Source organism: Corapipo altera, unplaced genomic scaffold (assembly GCF_003945725.1).
Source record: "Corapipo altera isolate COAL_440 unplaced genomic scaffold, ASM394572v1 295, whole genome shotgun sequence".
Taxonomy (NCBI): domain Eukaryota; kingdom Metazoa; phylum Chordata; class Aves; order Passeriformes; family Pipridae; genus Corapipo; species Corapipo altera.
In genome coordinates, this window is record NW_020884936.1 from 1,265,133 (window position 1) to 1,287,966 (window position 22,834).

At 41.7% G+C, this 22,834-nt stretch overlaps 1 protein-coding gene and 1 long non-coding RNA gene across 7 annotated transcripts in view; one reads left to right on the forward strand and one right to left on the reverse strand.

The window, feature by feature from the left end:
* Positions 1–12,551, reverse strand: part of CTNNA2 (catenin alpha 2) — a 505,236-nt gene extending 492,685 nt beyond the window's left edge. For 2 of the 6 annotated variants that reach the window (XM_027660541.1, XM_027660548.1), the window contains exon 1: positions 12,428–12,550. The gene's annotated coding sequence lies outside the window, so the exon portion shown is untranslated. Of the gene's footprint in view, positions 1–9,927; positions 9,949–11,509; positions 11,658–12,427 lie in introns of those variants that run through there. The other 4 variants (XM_027660546.1, XM_027660545.1, XM_027660542.1 and 1 more) reach the window with 3 other exon arrangements.
* LOC113955265 lies at positions 328–1,363 on the forward strand. Its single transcript, XR_003530481.1, has 3 exons — positions 328–469; positions 683–797; positions 1,184–1,363. It is a non-coding gene; the product is annotated as an uncharacterized LOC113955265 (long non-coding RNA).
* Positions 12,552–22,834: the final 10,283 nt, after the last annotated feature.

Genomic DNA, 22,834 nt, shown 5'->3' on the forward strand with positions numbered 1-22,834 from the left:
ATCTGTAATTCTATTTCCACTAAGGCAGAATATCTCCAAAATGTCAGGACTGCCACCAAATCTCATCATTATTTCATGTACTTTGCCACACTGAAGACTAACTCTGACCTGTGGTTCCTGCCAGGGCACCTCCCACCCACGTTTTGGGAGAAATACAGTTAAACTCATCAAGTAACTCAGTGCTGGTATGTTTGGGGTTGGTTTTAGCACTGAGACGAACCCAGGATGTTGCACAGAAGAAAACCAGCAGGGATGGATATGGCAGAGGACCTTCTGGAGACCTGTGACCTCACTGAAGAGCAAAGCTGAAGACTGTAAGGTGTTTCCATCAGGTTTGGGAACTGAATTCACCTGCAATGTTTTCTTCAACTGGCCCAACATAATGTTTCCCACTTCTGAGGAAAAGCAGCCTTTAGATCAAAACAACAACAAAAAAACCAGCTCATTAAAATGAAGGATTGAGCAGCAGGTATTGTTTATTTACAGCAACTGAGGAATCAGATGCAAAGAAGAGCTGATCTATTGGACACTTACTGCTACTTTTTTGGTTTTTTTAATGTTAAAATGGTAAAAAAAAAATCCTGCTCACATAAATCATTTGCTTTCTGAAGCATGGTAACAGACACAATCAGTACTCACAACAGTCCAGAAGGTAACAGAAAGAGGCATTTGAATTTTCCAGAGATTTAAGCAATTTATCGATCACTGCAAGAGCACACAGGACTGGCTCCTGCTGCACTCAGGAGACATGGACACAAGTCCAGTGCCAAAGGCAGAAACAGCTCCAAAATTGTTGGGTAAGAGCTCTGTAACATTGATGAAAATTCTGTAATTAATTTCAAAGGATCAAGGATTTAATCTTGCATAATCTGAATACCCAAATCAGTCCCTTAGACCAGACAGTCAGAAACCATCTGTAACGCTGGAAGAGGCTCCCAGTAAAATAAATCTTTCTCCTCAGTCCTTGTTAAGTGTTCCTCATGTTTTGTACATTTCTTGAAATTGGAGAAACATATTTCACATTCGAGGCACTGAATTTACTGCAAAAGGAGGATTATGTGGGGACCAGGGCTAAGATTCAAAATGAGTGCTTTACTTTTATGTTAATGCATAAAGAAGGTTTGTCTGCTCAAACACAATTCCTTTTTTTTTTTGCATTTATACATTTTCCTCTTCATTAAAGGATCTCCAAGTACTTCAAGCTGCTAAAAGTCTTCCTGTACATCCCTGTGTCCCTCAGCAGCTACACTTTGCCTGTATTCCCTACACCTGAGCTGTACTGGCCAAGAGGTGACCTCCATTCTGAGCATCATTAGCAATTTCTAATTAAAGCCAGGTGGAAATCATTAAAAATACATTTTTTAAGGAGTGCTTTCAAAATTCTTTCTTCACTTACAGGATCTTGTTTTCACTCCAACGAAAAAGAACTTCTTAATGAAGAACAGCAAAGAAAGAGAAACATCCAAACCAGCACAGCCAAGAGGTGAGTGGATGAGGTCACTCCAAATTTTGGAGATAAAAACTGTCCAACCCACATCACTAATTTCAAGCACATCTGAAATGTTTAAACTCCCATATCTTCTTTCATAGAACATCCTGAGTTGGAAAGGACCCACATGGATCTTTGAGTCCAAGTCCTGGCCCTGCAAAGGACAACCCCAAAAATCCCACCATGTGCCTGAGGGTGTTGCTGACTCATATCCAGCTTGTCCTTGACCAGGACTCCCAGGTCTCATTCCTCAGTCTCTCCAGGGTTGTCCTGTCCCAGGTGCAGGATCCAGCACTTGCCTTTGATAAACTTGTTATGGCATTTCCCTGGGGAATTGTGATTTTCAGTCCTTCCTCAGAAGCTGCTCCTTCTGTGTGACCAAACACTGATTGCTCTGATCCACCCCTGTCCTCATCATCACAGTCCATCTCACTCTCACCCTCTTTCAAGAAATATTTAATTACTGTGGATTATCTCCCCAGAGGTTGATCAGGAAAGGCTTCAGACATCACAAATCCTGCAGCATCCTTAGGGTAGGACAAACCTTTCTTCTGGATATCAGGGCAACATACTGGACCTTGCACCACCTCCAACGCGGGAGAGTAAAAAAGCAGAGAGAGCAAAAAAAATGAGAGATCTCAATTTTTACACCATCATGGAAAACTGATTTAAAAAAAAAAAAAAGGAAATATTCAAAATATTTATCTATAGTGTTTCCCCTTCTTCCTGACTGATCTTTTTATGGAAAACCAGCCAAAAAGCTGTTCTAGGGCTATGTAATTTTTTTTTTTGGGTTTCTTTTGGCTGACTGTCAACCACCCAGCAAAAATAAACTCATTAAGATGACAGGAGACCTGAACACACTCATGTTGTCAGTGCATCTCAGCGTCATTCCCATGAACCCAAAAACCATAAAACAATTAAAATAAAGTTAAGCTGACTCCACCCTTAGGATGAAATCAAGCTTGCAAGGATCTGTCAGCCCAAAGTCAGTGTCTGGCAGCATCTGAGCTAAAGGATACCTGCAATTCCAGCACATGTCAAGTCAAAACAGTCCTAAAACTTGAGCAAACAAGGACAAATTGGAGTGTGGAGCCTCAGAAAAAGCATTTATGTCATAATAACAGCTCTCTACCTAATTGTGTTTGCAAGCCTACTATTTCTGTATCCAATCCACTGCTCCCCATGTGTTGAATCTGTCCAGTTATTTGTCATTTTTTCTTTTGCTGCCACCAAATTTGTAGTTTTCCCCAGCTTAAGGCTCACATGAAGCCTCGTAATCAGCGAGGTTTCTACTTAAAAGCAAGAGGAAAAAAGTTACCATGGCTACTACAGTCACTCAGCTTCCTCAACTACTTCAAGACATTAATTCTGAAGGCTTTTTGGCTATGTTTGCACAAAATGTATGCTTCCATACCACTCTGTCATGTAAATTAGGTTGTGCTGCAGCATTTGAGATCACCTGGGACCACACCATACCTCTGGCTGGCATTCCAAAAAGACTCTGCAAGGAGCAAGGTGATAGTTTCCCTGATCACATTAAGGAAATTATAATGAAATATATTAAATATAATTAAAAACAATAATAAAATGCTATTTCTTTCCCTGCCAAGTGAAGGTAAATACTGAACACAGATAGCCCAGACATTTTCTAGTTCTTAGGCTGAATTTGTAAACAAAATACAGTTGGTGGTTAAATACAGAATTAGAACAAACAAAGACATAAAGTATTTATACGGCTGTAGAAAGTGCTCTGGAAATGGATTTAAGTTATTTAGAAGATGAGGAAAGCATACAGGGGAGTGATAAAATGTATATAAGGTTTGAGGCACACAAACATTCACCTGCATTGACCCACTATCCCCTGGGCTCAGACCTGAATGCAAGGGTTGGAATTTGAGTATAAAAGAAAAAAACTTTGCTCAAGGATGCAAATAGTGTGCAAGAGCAAATTAGAGCATCCAGGGGTTCAGTTTGCTGCCTTAGCCATGCACAGAATTCTCCCTAAGCCACGCAGCTAAAATTGATTGATAAGATAGTAACAGTTTTTCTCATTTCTTTTTCTTTTTTGTCATGTTCCTGTTCTTGCTGGATGTCAGATGTGACCCAGTAACAACATTTACCAAGGCCAAAAGTCCACAACACTTTGTGAGCTGATTGAAACTGGCTTGAATTTTAGGGAAAGCATGAGCAGCTCACCCAAGGACAAGGGACAGCTCTCTGTGGTCTCTGCCCAGTGCTCCCAGACAACCAGAATATTTGTTGGAGCACATTTATTCCAATTCTATCCCTCCACTGCCTCATCCTCCTTCATTCATGGGCTTCCTGACAATTTCTTTTCCTTAGAAGTATTTCTGTGTGGCATCTGAGCACTGGGAATGGAGATCACAGAGATAATAGATACGTTTAAAATTAGACTAAGCAGCTGTAATTCTGAATTTGCATTTCTGACTTGATTATAGTGAGCACTCAGGACTATCTGTGTAAGAACTAGAAAGGAGTTCATGTGCTGCAATAAAAATATATGAATCTCTCTCACTCTGACCCCATTAAGGGAAAAAAAGAATAACAAATGGCACTTGTATAGCAGTTGTTTCTTTGCCACTCTGTAACTTCATTTTAAAGAATCACCTGTGGATTTTAATTGCAAGAATTAAATCAACCACCTTTCCTATATTTTACAAATGGAAGGACTATTCTCCTACTTACCCTGGATTTTTCTCACTTCAGATTTCAATTGTTATTTATTTTATACCTTTCCTTGAAAGGTTGAAGAGTCTTTTGTTATCTAATCAATCAACATTTGTAACCACGGGATAATCATTTACGAAGCATTTTGATAAATCCTCTGTGAAAACCAAGCACAGATGACACAATTAATTTTACTTAAATATTCTGTCCCAATACAAAAAGTTAGAAATCAATCCTTTTCTATTTCGGGAAAAGCTGAAATAACCATTTTCATCATATGATTTTTTACAGAGATATAGGGAAAAAAAAGAGTATTTGGGTCCTATATTCAAAGTTTCTGAATAAATATCACGAAGAATTAACTATGAGTAAATTATCACAGCTGGTCATATTTTTTATCAGGAGGAAAGACCTTTCAATAAACAGTCTAGAAAGTTAGTATTTAATGACAGAGAACACCACATCCATTCTCTATCAATTTGTATTCATTCGCTTACTTAAAACTATTTATTTACAAAAGTCTCCAAATTGATACAAATTTACACAACACCTTGAAAGAGGAAATCTCACTATACCAAGAAGCAAACAACAAAATGCTTTTCTAGAGGCAGCAAAGGAGAAAAAAAAATCTAATCAGATAAAAACATCTGTCTCAGACTATTTGAGCGAGTTTTGTTTGCAAATAATTTGTATGCTTCTTTCAGAAAGATTTTATTCATGTTTTTGTTAATGGGGTTCCTCTGGAAAGGACACAACTATTGCTCCTGACACAATGATACTGCAATAGAAATAGATTCAATGCTTACTAAAATTTTATTCCATTGTTTTAGTGTTTTACTCCATAATCTAACTTGAAAGTTAAATCTCTAGGAAGAAGCCACTTGGAGTTACTTTTGATGTTTGAAAAGATTTAGAGAACTGATATAAGTGGTTTTCTCAGCTCTGCACAGGATGGACACAATCTCTTTATTTAAAACATAAGGAATATTTCCAACTGACCCTTTCTTTATAAGCACAACTCAGAGAACTGAGAGATTCAGCTGCCCCTGCTGTGCTGAATGGGCTTTAATGGAGAATTTCCATAAAGACACATTCAGTGGAATACAGAGGAGTGGTTTTTGTTAGTAAATAACAGAGTATTAAAAATTAAGGTTGATTAGTTGCAGACAAGGGCCAAGTAATTAATCCATTTAGAAGCTTTAAGTAACTCAAAAGCTTAAGCCCCATTTGCAGAAGTCACCTGGGCAAGTGGGAGCCTCCCCTGGCTGAAATCACTTCCACTTTCTGCTCAGAAGAAGGTGTTCAGAATTCAAGCTCCACTTACATTCAAATTGTCTTCTGTTTTAATATTCTTGTCTACATTAAGCATATTGTAACATATGCTTGCTTTTAAAATACACAGCTTCACAGAAAAGGACAAGTCCACAGGAGAAAGAAATGTCACATAATAATTACTTAAAACACCAGAGATAACAGCAGATTGGAACATCTATAAAAATATCTTTCAAATACTCTAAACACAGAAATTCTTTTGTATAACTGCAAAATCTAGCATTTATTCTTACCTCTCAAATGCAAACCCTGTGAGATGTTCTTGTAGTTACAGGATTCAGCTTCACTTAACTGAATAATTCTCATTACTTAAGAAGCCTGAAAACTTGGGCAGTTCTCTGCAGCAATGTTGAAAACATTTCTCCCCTGTTTTCTGTACCAGAATGCTAATGCAAGGGGTGAAAAGCACTGCTAGACAAAAAATATTCCAAAGAAAAAAAAAAAAAAAAAAGCCTTGCTATCAGAAAACGCTGATTCAGCACAGTTAAAGTACTTTAAGGAAAGGTGTGCTTTCTTAACACAACCAAGGAAAAACTATGGAAAAGCTTCCCTCCTGCTCCCTACGAAGTCAAAACGCTTTGTCTGATGACAGCACAAGATATTTGAAACACAAAATGTATACGGTGGGGGTGGTGAGGAGTGTGGATAGTTCTACCAGGGGAAGGAATTTTTATTTTGCTTGGAATTTTAAGATTCACCTGCTTGTTCCAGGTCGAAATAAAAAAGTACTCTGAACACGAGGAGCACGAAAAGCCTGCCTTTGAACCAACTGTACTGGTAAGTGATGGTAACAACAATTTAATGTCCTCGAGCAGCCGACCTTTTGTCATGTAAATATGACTCCAACCCACCCTAATGTTTGTGAACTTTCAAGAACGCCTATTTGTATACAAATGCTGTTTGCAAACAGACATCACTGCTCTTTCAGAGGCTCATGTAGGATGTTGAGGAAATGCTGAGAAACCTGGATGTAGAGCTTTTATCCAGAATCCTGATACCAAATTCATTTACATATCTAGAGTGCTGAGCCTGCCCAACCAAAGACTCCACACAAGAGTTTCATCACTCTGAGATATACTTAAACGTATTATGAATTCCTGTAAGACAATAAGAAGCTGGAATACAAGGATAATGTAGAATCATACTACCTGAAGGGGGGTTATAGCCAGGTGGGGGTTGGTCTCTTCTCCCAGGCAACCAACAATAGGACAAGGGGACATGGGCTCAAGCTCTGCCAGGGGAGGTTTAGGTTAGATGTTAGGAAGAAATTCTTTACAGAGAGGGTTATCAGGCATTGGAACGACCTACCCAGAGAGGTGGTGGATTCACCATCCCTAGAGGTTTTTAAAAAGAGATTGGACGTGGCCCTTAGTGCCATGATATAGTAATTGGAGTTGGATCAGGGGTTGGACTTGATGATCTTGGAGGTCTTTTCCAACCCAATCTATTCTATGATTCTATGATTCATATAATAGAATCATGGAATGCTCTGGGTTGGAAGGGACTTTAAAGACCATCTAGTTCCACCCTCGTGCCATGGGCAGGGACACCTTCCACCAGACCAGGCTGCTCCAAGCCCTGTCCAACCTGGCCTTGGACACTTCCAGGGATGGGGCAGCCACAGTTTCTCTGGGCAACCTATGCCAGGGCCTCACCACCCTCACAGGGAACAATTTCTTACATATATTCACCTAAATTTCCTCTCTTTCAATTTGATCCCATTACTCCTTGTCATTTCTCTACAGTTCCTGATGAAGAGTCCCTCTCCAGCTTCCCCATAGGCCCCTTGGGCACTGGAAGGTGCTGTGAGGTCTCCACACAAACTTCTCCTCTCCAGGCTGACCACCTCCAATGTTCTCAGCCAGTCTCCACGGGGAAGATGCTTTAGTCCCCTTATCAACTTCTTGGCCCTCCTCTGGATTTTCTCCAACAGTTCCATGTCCTCCTTACACTGGGGGCACCAGAACTGTACACTGTTGTTAACTTACTTATCAGCCACTTCTTTTAATAGACCAAAACCTCGTTTCTGTTCTTTCTTGTCATTTCTTCAGCTTTGTTACAGCACTCTTAAACATTTCAGTCTTTTTAGTTTCCACCACTGCTCAAGGCGTGCCAGACTCAGCAGCAGTTTGGTCCCAGTCAGGTCCAGGTGTTGTTGATCCACGTGGAGGATCTCACCCATCAATACTGGAGCTCCACAAGGAATGAGTCTCAGTTGCTTCTGCTTCCTGCAGCCTGCAGGGATGGAAGCTGTGCCTGTGGAACCTTTTCCCTGGTCAGCTGGCACACTGTATCCTAACACGTGTAGCAGTTGTGGTGTTTATAGGAAACAAACAAGTTTATCTCAGTCAGGAATTGGCTCTGAAACACAACTTCCTTTTCGTCACTTTTACCCTCCCTTCCAATTCTGCTCTTTTTGTATCTTCTTCTTGCATCTTACCTCAAATCAGCTCTAAGGGAACAATTCCCAGAAACTTGAGCCACAAAGACTCCAATCAAGTTATGTCCTAAGCATGCCACTGTAATTCCTACCAGGAATCACTATCAGGTTAGTGATGTTACTCTTTATTTCTGTGTGCTGCCCTTCTTATTTCCAGCTGTATATTGAACTATTTATTTACTTATCCTTTATTGTGAGGTGAGGCCCTGGCACAGGTTGTCCAGAGAAGTTGTGGCTGCCCCTGGATCCCTGGAAGTGTCCAAGGCCAGGCTGGATGGGTCTTGGAGCAACCTGGGATAGTGGAAGGTGTCCCTGCCCATGGAACTGGATGATCTTTAAGGTCCCTTCCAACCCAAACAAGTGATTCTGTTATTATTTCTGTATAATTGCCCTTCATCTTTCCACAACCATTTAGTATTGTATCTAAACTCAAAGTATTCCTACACTTTGTACCACCTATGGACAAACTATGGAGCAAATAAATAAAGAGTTTCACTTTCTTTAGCCAAGCCTCGAAACATGCTACACTAAAAGCAAAGCCTACTCATCTGAAATGTAATAAATGTTGTGGTTCTGTCATTGTACACAGAAGAAAACAAATAATCTCATACTCATGTGTTCAAACAGCGTGTAATACCTGGAAGGCATTGTCATAACTACCACAGTTTAGCCACAAAACAGATTTCAATAAATGCTGCAATTACAAGTAAGAAGTCATACGTAACAGAAAGAAAAGTGTTATAGCAAATTCCAAACTTTTTGAAACAGTAGGTGTAAAAAACTGATAGATGAGGATGAAGACATTTCTTGGCAACAGGAAAAACATAAGGGGAGGGAGAATTGTGAGAACAAAGAAATCTTAGCCCTCACACAGGTGTGCTCTTAAACAGGGACTCTGAGCTACACTAACAGTGCACAAGGGCAAATATATTCAACAAGTAATTCTGCATTTGTAAGGAAGTGGGAGGATTTGCTGGTACCTCACGAGAATATCAATTATCATTCCACTACAAGTACAACATTAAAACAATATTACTTTGCAATAAACATTTTTGGTAGCAAAACCAAAGGTCACCATAGAAAAGCTCTCTCAGAAGTGTCCAAGACATCTGTCCCACTGACATGAATTTTTAGGAATTCTGAAAATCCCGGGGAAATTGCAGAAGTCTGAATGAACACTTATGTTACAGCCATGCTCTAAAAGACTCAGTGAGACAGTGGTTGCAGCTATAGGAAGGTTAGAACTATGTTAGTCCTGAACAAAACAAAAATGTAAGAAAAATTACATGGGGTACTAATACACCAGAGCTCTATAACAAATAATGGGAAGTAAAATAATGAAAATTGATTTTCTAAAATGAATGTGGTTTTATTCTTTGATACAACTCATACTTCCAGTTGGCAAAAATACCTGTCTGTGTGTATAAACTTTTCTGGCACTTGGTTCAGTATTCCATGAAAGCCTGACAGCAAAACAGCACCAATTAAACTAGTGAAGAACTGGTTAAGTGACATCTCAAAAGAAAAAAAAAAAAACAGCTTTTGAGAAGAACTCATCACAACATAACTCAGAGTAACATGGAGTTCCCCCAAAGGTGGAGCCACTATCACAAAACACCTTTTCATTTGCAAGCCCACGTGATCAATAGTGACATGGTTTGCACAAGTGTAAATTGACAGAGATAAATCAGTTACAAAAAGCCATCAGGAGTGGTGGGCATATTCGATTAACTCTAGAAAGAAAACATTATATAAAAAAGCCAGCCACAAAGTTATAAAGCCACTATTAAGAAACACATGCCAGTCTATGGAATGATGAACTCTTGTGGAAAGAAACAGTCCTGCAAAGGGTTTGCCACAGTGAGAGCACCCAGAGAAAAGGACATCAAAATGCAGGGCTGCAAATGAAGGTTGAATATGTATATGTGATGTAGAAACAGCAGAGTAACACTAGAGGGGTAATATTTAAACTCACAAAACACTCCTGAGATAAGGTGTTGGCACGCTCCCCTTTTCACAAAAATGCTGAAAAAGTGGCTCTGGAAAAAAAAAAAAAAATCCCCAGAAACTGAGTTTTGAGGAAAATGCATGCAGTGACAAATTTAAAGAATTTTAGTTCACTTGCTTTTTTAAGTAGAGAAGACAGGGAATACTGGGTTACAGCTGATAAATACTTCCATGGTAAGAAAATACTTGGAGTTCTTTAGCATAGTGGAGAAAGGCACATCAGTAGCCAGTGACTGGAAGCTGAAGCCAAATAACTTAATAAACAGCAGATTCTCCACCTCTTACAGTCTTCCGATCAAAACTCCAATTTTTCCGGAAAACACGTTTCAGCCAAATGCAAGTTATTGCATTTAAAAGTAACTGGATAAAATCCAACTGACTACAACAGTCAAGGGGTCAGAGCAGAAGATCTAATTGCTTCCTCTGGCTTTAAAGACTCAGCCTACAAATACTCTTGGTTTTCAGGGCTTCAAAGGCATTTCAGTAGTAGCATGCACGCTCAACATTAATATTAAAAGAGCTTTCAGAAAATCTGCATGAATTACAGTTGTATTTCCATGTGAGGGCTCGAGTGACACTGGAGCTTTCCTGTGGAGGTTTCTGTCATCAGCAGAGCCCATTAATGGAATTACAGCTATCTTGTACCGAGCTGAGGTGGTATTTCTGTAAACAAGCATTTACACAATTGAGTGCAGAACTTCACCCTTCAGGTCAGTACTTTTTCTCCTCCAGAAAGAATTCTGTTTGACCTGGAGTATAAAAAGCCTGATACGATGCATTATATCAATCATAGGCACTACAGGTAAAGAGGAAAACCAGCAGCATTGTAACAGCCACAGAGCCAGGAAAATCTGGTGTTTGCATCAGCAGCATCATTTGAGCTGCCCCTATTTATGCTCCTTATCTACCTCATACTCCCAAACACACAGCATTCACTGCAATCTGGACAAGTTCACAGAATTAACATTTTTGGGGGATACATGCCAAGATGATATATAGCATACGTGTTAAATACTCAGGCTCATAGTTTTGCTGTAGCATTGGCTGCTGTGGTATCTACAGATTTCTAAAATAACAGAGGGAGGTGAAACACATCTATCCTGGCAAAGCACAAACTAACTTCGAATTCAGCAAACGGAAGCTCAAAAAGGCTGAAATTGTCCGAAACACGCTCACAATGAAATAAATGCTCTGCCATTTCATGGGAGAGAAATACAACCACCAACTGACAGAGCATCACCTAAAAAGAAGCCAGGCATCACACACGAGGGAGTGCATTCGCCCCTCCAGCCTGCAGAGAGGCAAGTGCCTGCTGCCTTCTCCTCACGCTGCACCCCCATCGCGAAGATGGAAAAGTTTCTCTCCCAAACCCCCCGCGTGTGGACTCTCCCCTAAGCACATGCATCCACAACGCCAACTCCCAAGTGGGCACGGCAGCCAGGGAAAGCCCCAAATCCCCACCACCACCATGTCTGAGCAAAACTTCTTCCACTCCAGAAGCCACGCCAAGAGACACTTTGGCCATCGCCGACATCCACGCAGCTCCTCGCCATCCACGGAGAGACAAAGCCACGCTTTAAACTTTCACTCCTTGCCACCGGAGAGCACATCCTTTGGTGGGAGCTGGCACCTCTCAGGATGGATTCCGGGTGGGATGGGCAGCGGGTGGTAGGGAAGGTCTTAGCCCCTGGAAGAGGCCTGCGGGGAAGGGATGGATGGATGGAAGAGGCACCCGCAGCCCCTTCCCCACCGCCCCCCGCGCCCCTTCCCCGCCGGCTCCCGGTCACACAATCGGAGCAGCAGCGACCGTAAATCACAGGGACGCACGGGGGATGGATAAAAGGGAGGAAGAAACCTCTGACGCCTGAGGAAAGGAGGATAATTTTAAACAATACCAAAAAATAAAAAAGACTTGAGATAATACGGAGCCAGGTTTCACCTCGAAGTGACGGTGGGTAAATAGATGAATAAGTGAAGCAATACACCTTTGACCCTCTCTTTTCTTCCCTAAAAATAATCCCTCTCTTCCCATAATACAGACACCACAAAATGACCATTAATTCAAATCCATTCTTTACAGGAGGGGGAATTATCTCTGTGACCGACTCCGTCTCTTTCCTTCTCCCTCTTCCACTGAGCGAGAATTAAAATTGCGTTTAAAAAAAGGGAAAGCGGGGGGGGGGGGGGGGGGGGGGGGAAAGGCAGGATTATTATATCTGGAGGGTGCGAAATGTGGGCACGGGGAGAGGGAGCCTGGGGGATGGGGAGGAGTGGAGAAAGGTGGCTAAGGAGAGAAGAAAGGAAAGGAGGACCAGGAAGCGCAGGGAAGGATGAGGGGAAGGCGAGATAAGGGGGAAGGAGGATAAGGAAAGAAGGATGAGAGGAAGGAGGTCGGGAGGGGGGGGAGGAAGGATGAAAGGGAGGAAGGGATGAGGGGAAGAAAGGAGGATGCTTTGCCCTGGCCTCACCTCAGCTCGGTGGGTGGGGGTGGGAGAATCTCTCGCCGCCGCCGCCGCCGCCTCCTCCACCACCACCACCACCACCACCACCACCTCCTCCTCCTCCTCCTCCCCAGCAGCGCCGGTCACTGACGGGCCGGGTGTGCGGCGCGGCTCCCGAGCGCGGTCCCCGCCTCCCTCGCCCCGTCCGTCGCTCCCTCGTCCCGCCCCGGCCCGAGCCGCGCTCGCCCGGCTCTGAGCGGAGCCGCGGCCGCCCCGCCACCGCCGCGGGGGGAGGAGGCGGCGGCAGCGCGCCTGCGCCGGCGGGCGCTGCCGCCCAGCGAGGGAGAGAGGGAGAGAGGGACCCGCTCCCGATCCCGGCGCCGGGGACGTGAGTATGGGAACGGGAGGGCTGCGGCGGCTGGGGAAGGAAGGGGGCTGAGCAGCGGGGCACGGGCGCTGTGGGACCGCGGGAAGCGGCCCCGGCGAGGGGCGATGTGCGGGGGGAGAGCGAGGGGAGGCGCAGGAAAGATGGAGAGGGACCGTTTGCAACGGCGTGCGGCGACAGGACAAGGGGAACGGCTCCAAATTGAAAGAGAGGAGGGTTAGATTGGGTATTGGGAAGAAATTCTTCCCTGTGAGGGTGGAGAGGCCCTGGCACAGGTCGCCCGGAAAAGCTGTGGCTGCCCCATCCCTGGAGGTGTCCAAGGCCGGGTTGGGCAGCGCTTGGAGCAACCTGGGATAGTGGAAGGTGTCCCTGCCCACGGCAGGGGGGTTGGAAGTAAATGGTCTTTAGGATCCCTTCCAACCCAAACCATTCCGTGATTGTGTGTCAGCAACGAGGCTCCAGGGGCGCATCCCGGTGGCCGAGGGACAGCGCTGGCGGCTGCGGCTGCCGGGAATGGGACAAAGAGCTGGGAGAGGATGCGGTGGGATCATTGCTGCGATGGTCTCTTGCGCTGCTTCAGGTGCTTCGCAGGGGGAATGTCGGTGCTTCATGGATGTGCCGTCAGGACCGATTGCAAGAGCTTCAGTTCTCCTGTTCTCTTCAACTATGAAAACTTTGCTTACGGCTCCCTTACTTGGGTGTTGGGCAGCCCTACCTGAGAGCCAGGTGAGGGTCGGCCTCTTCTCCCAGGCAACCAGAAGCAGGAGGAGAGGACATAGTCTCAGGCTGCACGAGCAGAGTTCAGGTTGGACATTAGGAGGAATATCTTCACGTGAAAGGGTGATTAGACATTGGAATGGGCTGCCCAGGGAGGTGATGGAGTCACCGTTCCCGGAGGTGTTTAAGGAAAGGCTGGACGTGGCACTGAGTGCCATGGTCTGGTTGACACAATGGTGATGGGTCATAGGTTGGACTTGATCATCTCAGGGGCCTTTTCCAACCTCATTGATTCCGTGATTCCCTGCACCAAATGTCCATGTTTGGCCCCCTTTGCACTTTCTTTTCCCCCTTGTATTTCACTTGTATTGCTCATCTTACCAACCTTAAGTTTTTTTGCTGTGCTGGCAGCACCTTCTGCTGTTTCTTTTGGATGAAACAAGCTGCCACCATCCTGAGCCTGAAGTCCCGTAAATCCCAGTGGTGGAGGATCCCTGTGGAGTGGGAGTTGTGAAGGGATTTTGCCGTTTTGAGACTGTGCAAATCCCACTGACGTGCTGTCATTCCAGGCATCCTTTTCACTTCTTGTGGCATCCATCTGCTTCCCCGGCTTCTACAGAAACTCACAGGCAACCAGGAGGGGAGGGGGATGAGTCCTCCCACGTTTTTACCTTTTCTTGACGGTTTCAGGCTTGGAGGGAACTTGCCAAAATTATTTCCCCTCAGCCCATTGGAAATGATGTTAGTAGTGCAGTGTGTGTATTAGGCCACAAGCAGAGGAATAGTTTTCAGTCTTTTTCTTCTCTCTTCCTGTATAAAAATATAGTTAGGATCTATATTTATGTTTACAGTGAATAAGTGAGGAAGGGAGCTGAATTCCTTTTATCAAGGCACGACAGCAGAGTCCAGGGGAGAGACTGAAGCAAGGAAAAACATTTCTTAGGCAAGAACTCATTTAAATATGAATTTAAATGTGACCAGATGCATCATGGCACATCCTTGGTACAGCCGTATAGCTGTGGGAAGTCACAGTCAATAGAATACAGAAATACTTTCACTTATTTTAACCTCACAGCATCATGTGTAAACAGAGATCATGCCAGGCTGACCTCCCCTTTATGGTGAGATGGAAATTATTGGTGCAAGGCAAACTGGGGATTTAGTTTGTGTCTTTAATAGGCTTCTAGGTTGCATCAAATTCCTTTTCTAGGTACTGTTATTGTCTTTCCCACCCTGTTAAATGGAGCCATGTGATGTTAGGAAACTTACCTACAGACCTTCTGTTTCTTGCCCACATTTCTGTACTCCATATGTTTTGGATTGCTGGTTCTTCTAGGTAGGGGCAGTGCCTTCCTTTGTTGGAACTGGCTGGTCTGTTGTGAATATTAATGGAAACAAGGAATGTTCCCAAACAGAACATGGTAAATTACCTGCTGCTTTATCACAGTGCATTATATTGCTAATTGAATGTCAGCTAAATGTTTCTCCAGGCATTTGACTAAAATGAGCATGAGCTATAGTGCATGTGTAAGACCACAAATAGTAAATAAGCCTGATTATGAAAAATTGTATTTCTCCCCTTCACCAGCAGCAAAGCTGCAAATACATCTCTTGTAAATTTGAACCTAAGGACTCATTCAGCTCTTTGTATGTCTCTGCTTAAAGTGTGTCCATTTAAGAAACAAATGAGATTATTTACCTAGTCCAGATTACTTTCATCTTAGACAGAGGACATGGATTGCTGGACTGTTGCTAAGAGATCTGCCAGAATGCCATAAAGAAATCTGAAAATCTGGAGGAGCTGTATGAACTTATTTTTTTTTTGTGGTCCCGAAGGAGGCTCTGCCCACTGGTTAGACATTTTTTTCTTTCCTTTAGGTTATTAACCTATTTTTGAATTTACCCTTGTCTTTTATCACTGTGTCAAAGAAAAGGAAGAAAACTGAATTTGTTACCACTGTTTACTAAAAACTGACATAATGTAAATGAATTTAGCTCAGACCAGCCAAGGGAGGCCAAGTGACAGCTCCTAACAAACCATTCCAGCTGCCATGAGATTTCCCACTGCCAATATCCAGCCACGTGTAGAGAAGAGACATCACCAAAGCATCAGAAATACTGGGCATTTGAATTAGCAAGACAAATAAAAAGACTATTGTGCTTAAGGGAAACATTGCATGGCTGCTTTTTGTGTTGTTTTTTTTGTCAACTGTGGAACTCCATGTCACGATATAGAATCCAACTATTAAGCATGGAAAACAGGAATGATTAGAGTAAGACCTACAGAAAAATACAAGGAGTATTCTTCACACTTATCAGTGAGTCTGGTCCCTGCTGGCCATTTTACCTTCCCTCTCCTTGAGGTTTCCATATTGAATCCTGCAATACGTGGTTACTCGAAGGAGTAGCGGGTCAGATAAAAGTTGCATTCGCTGTAGCTGCTGCTGAGAGCTGCTGATTGAAGCAGAAGAATGATGTGCAGAATTCTGGGGAGAGCACACACTGAGAGACACATAAAAATTCATGGACAAAATTTCCTGGAAGACCTGGGGTTCTTGAAGCAGCATCCCACATCCTCAGCCCTCCATGTGCCAGATGGACCCTCTGGTTGAGCCCCGTCACCTCCCATGGGTGTTTTAGTTCTTACCTGTGTAAAAAGCCATCAGGGAGTGATGAGTTGGGTCCTTCTTGAAAGACTTTAATGCAGGACCATGGATGCCCAGGAGAGTCCATGTGAGTGTGAGCTCTGGAGACCATGCAGGACTTACCTGGCAGAATGAGCATTTAGGTTCCTTAGGTACTGTGCTCTTTGCTGCCTTTGAAGAACTCGAAGCTGGGTGATCCCCGGGGTAACAAGGGAAGGAAATAAAGGAGGGGTTAAGTTTTTCTGCCCTAGGAACTCTACACTGGGAGTTGTGGTTGTAGAGGCAGATTGCTGGGTCCAAGGATATCACATAGCAAATTTCAGCACACAGCAGCCTTGGTTTGCAAATATTAACCTGTAGTTTATTGAGTCACAGACAGATCTGAACTGGACTTTCTAAATCATCTACTGAATATTTTTCTTTTTTTATAATAACAACTTAGACAGCAGGTACTTTGGTGTGATACAATGTACTGAAAATCATTTTCTTCTGTGTCCCATTTAAATCTGTAGCACTGAAGCCACAGTCTGCTACCTGTTTTTACAGTGGCTGTATATGATATCCTTCAAATAAATTGCATGTTACATGTGTTCTCTGACAAAGTTATTTTTGGATAGTGGGGATAATAATCTAGAACTTTTATCTTTCCCAGCATATCAAAAGAATTTACATTTGAGACAGATCTAAAACTAATCTGAGCATATATATAAATATAATCACAATATTATATCTTAATGCTAGTTCTAGCTTTCTGTCTTTTTTTTTTTTTTTTACCTTTTAGTGTAGCAATCAATTTATCTCCTTTTCCACCCACTTTTGTCTTTAACTACTGGAAATTTTGCTGTAATATCATTTGTCATGTCACATAATTTATCTCTTTTTCTCTATTTTCTTATATTTTCCCAGCATCCAAATACTGTGCAATACCAATTTCTTCAGTAAGGCCTTAATATTTGACTTTTTTTTAGTCTTACAATAGGTTAGTCTGCTTCTTGCAGCATTACAAATTGTGTTTTTAATCTTTATATCTAGCTCTTGTGAAAATACCAGAGCAGGAATTATCCCCGTTACCCCAGAAGAAAGTCTCAGCATTGTGTCTGTGTACACACAAAAAACCCTCCACACCTTATACTCATCTTTTCTCTGGTAAAACCTTCTTCTTCTTCTTGAAGAGAGATTATTGCTAAAAACCATTTTGATTGTTTGCTTCAAGAACACGAACTTTTTTGAGTTCTTATTTCCTCTGTTATTATCTCAGTACCTCTTTGTGCCTGGATGGGCTTCGTGTCTTCACCACCTAATCCTGAATTCCTGTTCCTGTTTGTACAACATTTGTGCTTTATTGAAAAAGAGAATTCTGGAGAACAGGGAAACTCAGACTAGTGGGGCTTTTAATGAAAAGAATCCGTTAACTAATATCTAAGTGAGAGAAATTGAGGTGGGTCTGTCTCTTGGGCAATTCAAAGAGATTTTGAAAGCTGCAGGTGGAACTTAGAATGCTTTAAGCTTCTTTTAGGCTCAGTGATCTTTAAAGACAAACCAACTCATAGGTTGTTTCTTTAACAAACAATAGGTTGTTTCTTTACCTGTGCTGAAGGGGGATTGTCAGCAGCTCTCAAAGATCTTTCAGTGCCTTCTATTAATAAGACATTGCCTTTTGGGCTTGATTGAGTGTACATAAAGACACAGGGATGGACCAAAATCATCCCCCGTCCCTGGGCACATTTGGGTGCCTGTATTTTGGTTTAGGTGTGTCATTTTTGGCACATTTACTCGAGCAAATATTTCCTGCTTCTCCTACATATCCACACTTGTGTGCTGGACATTGGCATGAACAGCACAGCGAAGCCTTCCCAGCCTGCAGGTCATTTGAATTGGATATTGTGTAAGGAGTCACCTGCAAGGTGGGTTCTGACACAGAGTCCCCTGCCTGCTGTGCCCTCTGCCACCCCTTCTCACTCTTGTATCTGCCTCAAAAGAGTGCCAGGCAGAACATCCAGGGACTTGCCCTGACTCGTGCCCCTGAAGTGACTGGCAGGCAAGTAACAGATGCAGTTTGTTTGGAAAAAAACACAGGGGGGTCTGTCTATCCACCTTTTTATGCTGGAGAGGATGAGGCAACTCCTTCACTGCTTTCAGAAGGCTGACTTTAAAATTTCAAAGGAAACACAAAAAGGACACCTACTCTTTGCTGGTGTTGGACTAGATCAATGCCCATCAGAGCAGGCTATTATGAGGCCTTTTCCTTAAGTGGTTCCTTTTAAAAACCATAGGAACAAGTTTTAATTTTGTTAAAATTTTAGTTTGGACTTCAGCTGAGGCACCAATTTGCAGGGCAAGGGGGTTTGTTTGTGGAGGTCATCTCTCACCCTTTGATTGCAAGAAGGGCACTGTGCAGTAGATTCGTTGTGCCTCTATATTTTGAAGCGGGGATGGAGAAAGGAAGGTTTAGAAATTCTGTATCTATTGAGAGAATGTGCTGTAAACTTTGGAATATTCAATTCAAATGCCACAGAATCTCTTTCAGACTTTTATAAAATGAACATGTTCTACCTCAAAGATTGAGACTCAGGAAAAGCTCTTGCTCAAGCTTCCTCGAATAACTGACTTGACTTTTTTAAGGCTGCCTCAGTTTCTCTACATCTGAGCATTCTTAGTGGTATGTATATCAGAAAAAAATCTATTTATATCTCTCCTTAAAGCTCTTCTCTCCTACAAAACCCTTGTTCAGATAAGCAGCTCTTAAGCAGGGAGTGCTGCTTTCCATGTTGACCGCCACCTTCGAGCTGTCTCCCATCTGTTGTTTGTAAACACTTCATGTCTTGTGCTGCTGATGTTGTTAGTTCCTTGGAAAACAAGCTCTATTTTCTTATGTTTGCACACTGCATCAAAACAACAGGAAATCTGTCCATGACTGGGAAACCCACGCAATGCCAGAAGAGATTTTTCTTGCTAAGGATCCTAATTAAGGAAACTTAGGAGAGGTAAAGAATGATGTTGCATATTGCAAGGGAATGTAGTTCATATATACACAGAATAAATGCTCAGGGAGTCTTGTCCATGGGGGAGAACATGGCAAGGGAGACACCAAAGGAGGAGGGAGCTGGGCTGTATGAGGGAAGGGGCAGGAGGTGGTAGAGGAAGGAGGCAGAAGGTACAGATTAAGAACTGCAGGATGTATTTTTGGCTCATACCCTGGCAGAACCAGTTAAAGTTGTCTTCAGGAACTGTCCCTAGAATCCCTTTCTTTTCCTAGCCAAAGAAAAGCTTAGGGAGAAGGATTAATATCCAGTCAAAGTAAGATTGGCTCTTCAGGATCATCAGGCTGAGGAACAGAAGGGTTTGCCTTGCTGCCATGGCTCCACATCCAGTTCATCAAGTATTCTGCTCTTGAGGAAAGCAGCCAATGGATTTGCTTCTCCTCAGGGAAATTACTGCCCTCAAACCTTCTGCTTTTTCCATTATTATGCTTTTTCTATTATTACATCCTGTTGTGCTTTCTATACCTATGAGCTAGGATGGAAAGCTGTCCAGTACTTGCTCATCCATGTGAAAATTGCAGGATTCCTCCCCTGGATCATAATATTTTCTGCAGTGTCATTTATGGGCTGAATTTTGATCCTTCCTCAGGCCTAATTACACAAATCTCTGTTGCCTTTACGAGACTTCTAGTAGACAAAACATGACATATTTATATCTGAGATATATATATGTATATATAGAGAGAGAATATTTATATCTGAGATATATATATAGAGAGAGAGAGAGAGATCATCTTAGTAGCTTAGATGTAACTGTCTGTGGAAAAAGAAACTTGTTTTCATAAACTTTTTGTTTATAATGTCTGGTTTGCCCTACATTAATGATTCTCTGTGCTTAATTAAGGGTTAAAGCAGATGGTTGTGATATATTATTTGCTAAACATCTTTTCATGAAAATGAAATTCAATCAAATGTATTTTCTGCTTTGTGAGCACAAAGCAGTGGTGAGACAGAATCAAGATCTGGGTTACTCACGATGTTTACAGGGATTATTTCCCATGTTTTGAGGCGTATAAAATTCCTAATTCCTTTTTCTTTTTTTCTATTGACAGAAACCTAAGACGATGCATCTTTCCATTAACATCTCTAAAAATGCACAAAAGACTTTAAACTAAAACATGGCCTGAAGAAAGTTAATGAAGTTCTTGATAATCTGCGTCACAAATGAAAAGACTGAGGACGATTCTGGTCTTTTCCTTCAGGCCTTGATGAATCATGAAAATTATAGAAAGCTGATATTTCTAAAGGAGCAGCATCTGTAAGTAAAAAAGAGTAGAAAAATCAAGAACAGACATCTGATGACAGGAGCTACTACTGGTGGTGAGCAGTAAGCTGAAATTTTCTTGCATCTTAGTGGACCTTTTGACCTAATTTACAGAGCTTTCCTTGTTAATTAACTTTTTTAGGAAGGTCAGACCTTTTTTTCTGCTAAAGGTCATGTACTTAACATAAGAAATCTTTTATCATCTACAGTACAATACAGCAACATAAAATTCAGAGGTTTTTTATTCAGAATAAATTAATAAATCACAAGCAATAAGCCTGGAGTATTTCACACCCCTTTGCCCTGTCCTCATTTCTCATTGTAAGTTAAAGCATGATCTAAAGAATTACTTTCAGTGTTTGTCTGTTTGTCCTGCCCAGTGTGGATAATCACAGGGTTATGTAGGAAAACACTACCAAAAAAACCACACCTCAAGTGGGGATGACACTGCAAGAATATTTACATTTTCAAATCACTCTTCATATTTGAGTGACAGTTGAATGAACTGTCCCTTAAAAAAAAAAGAAAGAAAGAAAGAAAACGGAAAATGCTTTTTCATTAAGTTAATGAACCTGCCCAGAAATATTGAAGGAACCTCTAGCAAACTAAAGAATCTCTAGCAAACTAGAGTGGTCCTAGGACTTGCAATTATGTGTTGTGGGGAGAAAACAATTAGCAAAATTCTAATTTGAGAATTTCTCTGCCACAGTATGAGGATCCATTCCACTTCATGATTTCTTCATGCAAACTATATAAAATATTTTATAAAACACAAGTAATTTCCATAACAGAATTTTGACAATTTAAATCAAAACAGGTTGCTATGACAGTTCCTACAAATCTTCCTCTTTTGGCTTTGTTTTGTATTACAAATGTCAAAATGAAGCCATTTCTGTCAAAATAAATTTTTTCCTTTTCTCAATGCCCTAATTTTCATTACTTGACAAAGTCAAGATGAAGGCGAATTTCAAATGCATAAACCCATCAAGACATAGCTTTAGTTTTATAAGTAAGTAATATCATTAGATACTGTATTGTTACTTGAGTTGACTTTCTTTACTGCTCTGTGTAATAAGTGACTGAAAAATAAAGGACATTTACATTGGTTCAAGCTTTTCGAGTGGTTTCTGCAGTCAATTTGTACGAGCCATTGCCAGAAAATGTTACCAGCCCTGGGTTTTGTTTCAGTAGCAAAATACTAAGTGAAATCTAAGTGGATACAGGAAATTGTATCTAGTCTTCTGTAAATAAGAAACAGGTGAACTCTCCAAGGTAAAGATGTAAGAATTGCACAAATTTATCCTCCAGACTTCATCGATGATATCTCACATAAGGAACTCATTTAATATTGGTGCAGGTGGGCCACTGTAAGTGTTGGGCAGTAGTACAAGTAAATAAAAGTGTCATTTTATAGGGGATAGTATTTACCAAATTGATAGTTGAGTCTTTACCTTCAGAGGTGCTGAAAGAACTGGGTGGTTTTAGGTTTTGGATTTTTTTGACATCAGAACACAAGAACCGTAAGTTGGAGAAGGAGTTCCCAAAGGTGGAATTCACTCCTGTATGGCAATAAAGTTACTGAATTGCAATTAAAGTGATTTCTTGAATTAAAATTCATATATATTCCTCCCTTAAATTAAACCAGATGTGTCTTACACACACGAGTTAATCATGGGTTTAATCATGGATTATCAGCTGATTGTATCTCCTCAGACTGGCAGACACCTGGGTTGGTTTATACCAGGGTCTCTCAAAATGTGATTCAAGAACTACAACGTGTCAGCAATACATGCTTGAATTCTGTCAAGAAATTAGAAATCATTTGGTTAATAGCAGTTTATTTCTGATGATCTGAAGTTGCTAAGAAAAAAGGCAAAGCGAATATCCCAAAGCAAGGAACAAGACAACCAGAGACCATACCAAAAAAAGAATGGGTAACAAGGCAGAGGGTGAAATATTCTGAAAAGGCCTGTGGAAAAGAGCTGATTTAAGATCAATGAGATAAGGAACTGCAGGAGCCAGTGCTACCAGGATTTTTTCAGCACCTGGTGAAAGGCTTTGTGCTCAAAGGGATAAAACACAGACTTTTCTCTTGGTCTTTTCTCCCCCAAACCATGGAGCTGTCTCAGAGACTTTAAGTAGTTGGGAATGGAAGAGAAATTATGGTCAATATAACTGTGTATGAGGTGTTACAGAGTCCTATGAAAAGTGATTCTAATAATGGAGTTTTATAAAAACTCCTGGGGTTTGGGGTTTTTTTATATTCAAGCTTTAGCAAACTTCACTCTTTCCTCCCACACACACACTGACATTGATATAACTCTTGCAGTTGACTTGAAGGAGGAAGATACATCAATTTTATACTTTTATTTTAATGCTTCA